The sequence below is a fragment of the Ascaphus truei genome, chromosome 18 (assembly GCF_040206685.1).
Source record: "Ascaphus truei isolate aAscTru1 chromosome 18, aAscTru1.hap1, whole genome shotgun sequence".
Taxonomy (NCBI): domain Eukaryota; kingdom Metazoa; phylum Chordata; class Amphibia; order Anura; family Ascaphidae; genus Ascaphus; species Ascaphus truei.
Window position 1 is genome coordinate 489,643 of NC_134500.1, and position 5,814 is coordinate 495,456.

At 48.6% G+C, this 5,814-nt stretch overlaps 1 long non-coding RNA gene across 1 annotated transcript; it reads left to right on the forward strand.

The window, feature by feature from the left end:
• Positions 1-314: 314 nt before the first annotated feature.
• On the forward strand, positions 315-4,604 carry LOC142468707 (uncharacterized). Its single transcript, XR_012788855.1, has 3 exons — positions 315-730; positions 2,277-2,352; positions 3,943-4,604. It is a non-coding gene; the product is annotated as an uncharacterized LOC142468707 (long non-coding RNA).
• The last annotated feature ends 1,210 nt before the right edge of the window (positions 4,605-5,814 follow it).

Genomic DNA, 5,814 nt, shown 5'->3' on the forward strand with positions numbered 1-5,814 from the left:
TTCATTCAGAGCAAAAACTATAGCTTATTAAAGTTTTGTTTTAATATATGTGTAGCCATGGCTAGTCCAGACTGCCTCTCTGTCTCCTGTCACGTAAGTCCTTAGTAGCTACAGGCTGTGGCAGGTTATCCTAGGAGCATTGACCTCCCCTCATGCTGACTCTCTGAGTGACAGGAGTGATGGTGACACAGGGTCTGTGTATAGCCAATAGTGGTGCAGACCTTGTGCCCTCCCCTGCTGGTGCATCAGAGAGGAAGTGCTAAATTATAGCAGTTGAGCTGCCGCCCTCCTGGGGTGAGAAAGCAAAGAGAGTTCTCTTCCACCCCTCCTAGGGAGAGGAGGTGTGTGCTGCTCCTCCCAGTTGGAAGTGAGACATGCCAGGCAGTCCCTCATGGGCTGACTGAGAGAGAGATCAGAGGCCCCAATGCTGTCAGAGAGCCAAGCACCATCCAGAGGTCTGGGACCCAGATCAATCTACTCTGCATCCGCTGTAATACCATCCACAGTGGATATCTCAATAAAGCATCCTTTTTTGTATACCCCTGCCTGAGTCTACAGTCTATCGGGCAGGGGTGTGAAGAAGTCTGTTCTGGTGAGGACTGTCTCTGGGAACCCTGGAACCTACCAGAGCTGGAGGTGCTGACACCCAGAGAAGCAAGAAGAATTCACTAAAAGCCTGTCCTGTTCCTCACACCATCACGGACTACTCAGCTCTCCTGGACCCTAACAGGTATGCACGCACCACAGTTACCTGTAGCCAGCAGTACATCTTCCACAGAAGGGGGGGGGGGGGGTTGGAGAAACCAGGCTACATATAAAAATACAGTGCTTGGATTATAGAAAAAATATCACAAAAACATACAGTAATAAGAAATGCACAACAGTTAAGATAAAAGGATAAAGCAAAAAAGAAATCCCTTCACAGTGTGTTAGTGTATATGTCATAGGTTTATCCCAGAGAGGTTACTAGTGTTGGAAAGATGAAAACTTACGTGTCTGATTCCAAAACACACCTTTTTGAATTCTGATTTTCATATTACCTTGGTGTGAACCCTGCTATTAATCCGCCACTTGGTTGACAGTTTTACGACTTAAAATAGAAACTCCTCTTTTGCGACGTTTAAAAGTCAGACTGAATATAGAAACATTCATAACTTCATGTAATACTTAGACAGACTTGAATCATATCAACAGATTCAGGTGAGTTTACTGAATGTACCAACACTCATTTTGACCGTCTTACATGTAAAATTTGAGCTTCAAACTGATATCTGTCCCTTGCCACCTCCGAAACATCCGATGTTTGGCCTTATTGCATCCATCTCCTTGCAAAGATTACACAAATATAAATGTTATTCTTCAGAATAGATGATATCCTATATTTAATATAGCCCTCAGACTAACTGGTGACCTGTTTGTTGCCTCTCTGTGATGCACAGGGGATATTTCAAGAATGTAAGTATTTATTTGAGTCTGACCGCCCATTATCTGGATATTATCGATAGCCTTCCAAACTATACATTTTCACCTTTAGTGAGCCATTAGTGATAGCCAATCCCCCCCCCCCCCCAGTTAAGCCCTCTTTTGTAGATCAGCACAGACACAGGAAGGGTATTGACCTGTTGTAAAACAGACATAATGTCCATACCGTACTCCAATGAGTAGCCTTCTCTTGATGTTGCATGGTTTCCCAAACAGGTGAGCAACCATATATATGAGTAATAACACTTCTCTAGGACTATTATAAAACTCATAAAAAATCTCTCTTGCACTTAAGTTACCCATTTTCGCATCTTAGGAATGCAGTACTCATGCCCTGCAATATTCTCTTTACAACCTGCAGCAATAAATGGACTATGGTTACCACTTGGGTTCGATGACATTGTTGACCACTATTAAGGCAATTTGCACCGTAACCTTTATACAGCTACAGATTGTTGACCTTTTTTTTCTATAGTATTTAAATAAAGTTTGTCTGCATTAAAAGCAAACCTGTCTGCGGTATTGTATAGAAGTGCGCATCACTGCGGTATTGTATAGAAGTGCGCATCACTGCGGTATTGTATAGAAGTGCGCATCACTGCGGTATTGTATAGAAGTGCGCATCACTGCGGTATTGTATAGAAGTGCGCATCACTGCGGTATTGTATAGAAGTGCGCATCACTGCGGTATTGTATAGAAGTGCGCATCACTGCGGTATTGTATAGAAGTGCGCATCACTGCGGAGGTCAAAGACTAGTTTTGATTATTTGGCATATCTGTGTTTCCCATGCAGGCAGGTTTTTGTTGAGACCATTGATAAACACTTTGACCATGTATGTGAGCTGGACCTGATCTTCAACGTGGATAAGGTATGTCCCACTACCCAGCACATCTGTGAATATAGGCGCTTGCCAGTGCGCCTGCACAAAGCGCGATGCGCGACTGCCTTTGCCAAAAAACAAGATTTTTGTCTTTTGGCGCTGCAGCCGAGCATTTGCCACGGCAGTGGTTCAGCCAATGATGGCGAACCAGACGCATGAAGTCATGGTGACGCCCCCACCACGTGCCCCCCCCACATCGCGATCAACTGCTCTTCTCCTGATGCGCAACCACAGACCACATGTCGTGGCTGAAACTAGTGCACGCGCCGCCAGGTACTCCGCATGCACGCAGTGACTGGGGCCGCAGACTAAGACGGGGAAAGAGGGGGGATGAGTGAGGCAGGTGGGAAGATTACATGCCCAAATATGGTCAAGCCAATCCTTGGCATAGCCCGTCCATGGACATCCACCTCCCTGGACATCCCCCTCCCCGGACATCTCCCTCCCCGGACATCCCCCTCCCCGGACGTCCCCCTCCCCGGACATCCCCCTCCCCGGACATCCCCCTCCCTGGACATCCCCCTCCCCGGACATCCCCCTCCCCGGACATCCCTTCCCCGGACATCCCCCTCCCCGGACATCCCCCTCCCCGGACATCTCCCTCCCCGGACATCCCCCTCCCCGGACATCCCCCTCCCCAGACATCCCCCTCCCCGGACATCCCCCTCCCCGGACATCCCCCTCCCCGGACATCACCCTCCCCGGACATCACCCTCCCCGGACATCCCCAACCCCTTGGTTCTACTGAAGAGAATAAGCAGCAAGGCAGAGTTTCCTAGGATTTTTAGTAAATAAAAATACCACTTGTGGTGCACTTGCACATCTCAGACAGGTCTCCAACACTCTCCCCATTATCGCTTAACACACAGCGCTTCCATAGCAGTCAGGGATTCTGGTAATGACATGCAAATGAGCAGTGTGTGTCACTATTCTCATCCATTTTAACTTGGACCTCTATGAGCTTAGGCCTGCCGTATTACACAGCTTTCCAGCACAACCTGGGTTTAAGAAGTGCAGAGCCAGTAAACCTACTCATAGACAGCTATTTTGATCCTAAAGGTCTCATCAGTGCGAGGTTGGTTGCTTGCTGTGCAATGTAAGGCTGAGACCCCGCATGCTACTGCAGCGCCCGCTGTGGCGGACGCTGCAGGGACGAGAGCCCTCCCCTCAATGGTGCCGGGCCCGCTGCGAGGGGGGGCCGCAGTGCTGTGGCGAGAGTTTCTACTGCTCTCAATAGAATTGAGAGCAGGACTTGCGACAGAGAGCTAGGCCACGCCCCCCGGCGGTTCAGCCAATGAGGGCCAACCTGCCGGGTGATGTCATGGCCGCGCCCCCGTCACTTCCCCGCCACGCCCCCCCGGTCTCTCTTCCTGCGGTGAGCTGCAGACCGGGGAATCGGCTGCACGCACCGCCAGCCTCGCGGGCGCGCGTGCAGCGGGAGCACTGGGACCTCAGCCTTAAGCTGGTAAGTGGGCATAACTAGACATTTAAAAAGCTAGGATTTTTAGGAAGCCTTGCTGTCCATTTTGCCACAGTGTTGAAAGGGGTTAATGGATTATAAATGTTTTTTTGTTCCAGAAATGAGATGCTGCCCTTCGCCCTTCGCCCTTCGCCCTTCGCCCTTCGTTCGATAGATATCTGGAAGTGGCCCTAGTTTTATCCATGATCTTCATCAAAGCAATGCATTGTTGGAGCAATAATGCCACCTCTTAGCATGGCACATCCTCACAATCCTTCCCCATTAGTCCAGAACAAGCAATATAACTAGATGATGCCCCATATAATATTTACAGCAATCATTAGAAATAATACAGTAGGTACCAGGCAATTCTAAGCGCCCTACATGTTGTCTTTATGGCTTCACTGTAATCTCCACAGATAAGATTGGTGACGTGTGTGATTTAACTTTTTATTTTTATCCCTTTATCTTTTCTATGGTGAATGTTTTACCATGCAGGAGTTAATAAACCTGTTTTATGGACAGCTGAGAGTGGTGCTCACGAGGACTCGCCTGCAGTCATAGTACAACTTATTGTTTTAGATAATAACAATTTTCACTGTTTCTCTATTATTTCTGTGGGTGGAATCAAGGAAAGCTGTATCTGTAGATTCAGCACATTATTTTCTTAATAGCCCGTTAATCAGTAACTTTGCAGTCGTCCTTGTTTTGTTTGCAGTTTCTACGTGTTGACTTCATCGTGGTCCCCAGGGCCCATGAACGGGGTGAGAATTTGGCAGGTTTTTTTTGTTGGTGGGACACAATATATGTCACATCTTGGTGGGTGGGTGGGTGACTGGGTGGGTGGGTGACTGGGTGGGTGGGTGGCTGACTGAGGGACTGGGTGGGTGACTGAGTGACTGCCTAGGTGGGTGAGTGAGTGACTGGGTGGATGAGTGAGTTTGAATGAGTGACTGACTGCCTAGTGGGTGGGTGACTGACCTTGACCGGGTGCCCGCCAGACACTTCTCCCCACCTGCCCCCGATATCCCTGTGGCTGCTGCCTGGGGCAGGAGGCAGACGCGCGGGGGAAGTTGGTCTGGTGCGCGCGGGGGAAGCTGGGATGGCACACATGGGCTCGCAACCGCGCTTCCACTCCGTCCCACGTTGGGAGCGGGCCCACACGCAGCAGACGAGACACCCTGCTTGCCCTGTGCATGCGCGCCGGGACTTCGGCTCTGAGCATGCGCACAGGGAATCGCCGCCATTTAAAAAAAATTATAACGGGCGCAGGGGGCCCGGGCGGTTGGGCCCCCTTACTCCCGGGGCCCGGGACACCAACCCCGGCAGACCCGCTCTGTTGGCAGCCCTGTACCCTACCCCGTTATTCATATACTGTGTAACCATTATACCTACCCCCTGTTATTCCTATACTGTGTAATCATTATACCCTACCCCCTGTTATTCATATACTGTGTAATCATTATACCTACCCCTGTTATACATGTACTGTGTAATCATTATACCCTACCCCGTTATTCATATACTGTGTAATCATTATACCCTACCCCGTTATACATGTACTGTGTAATCATTACACCCTACCCCCTGTTATTCAAATAGTGTGTAATCATTACACCCTACCCCCTGTTATTCATATACTGTGTAACCATTATACCCTACCCCCTGTTATTCATATACTGTGTAATCATTATACCCTACCCCCTGTTATACATGTACTGTGTAATCGTTAGACCCTACCCCCTGTTATACATGTACTGTGTAATCATTATACCCTACCCCCTGTTATACATGTACTGTGTAATCATTACACCCTACCCCCTGTTATACATGTACTGTGTAATCATTATTCCCTACCCCCTGTTATTCATGTACTGTGTAATCATTATACCCTACCCCCTGTTATACATGTACTGTGTAATCATTATACCTACCCCCTGTTATACATGTACTGTGTAATCATTATACCCTACCCCCTGTTATTCATATAC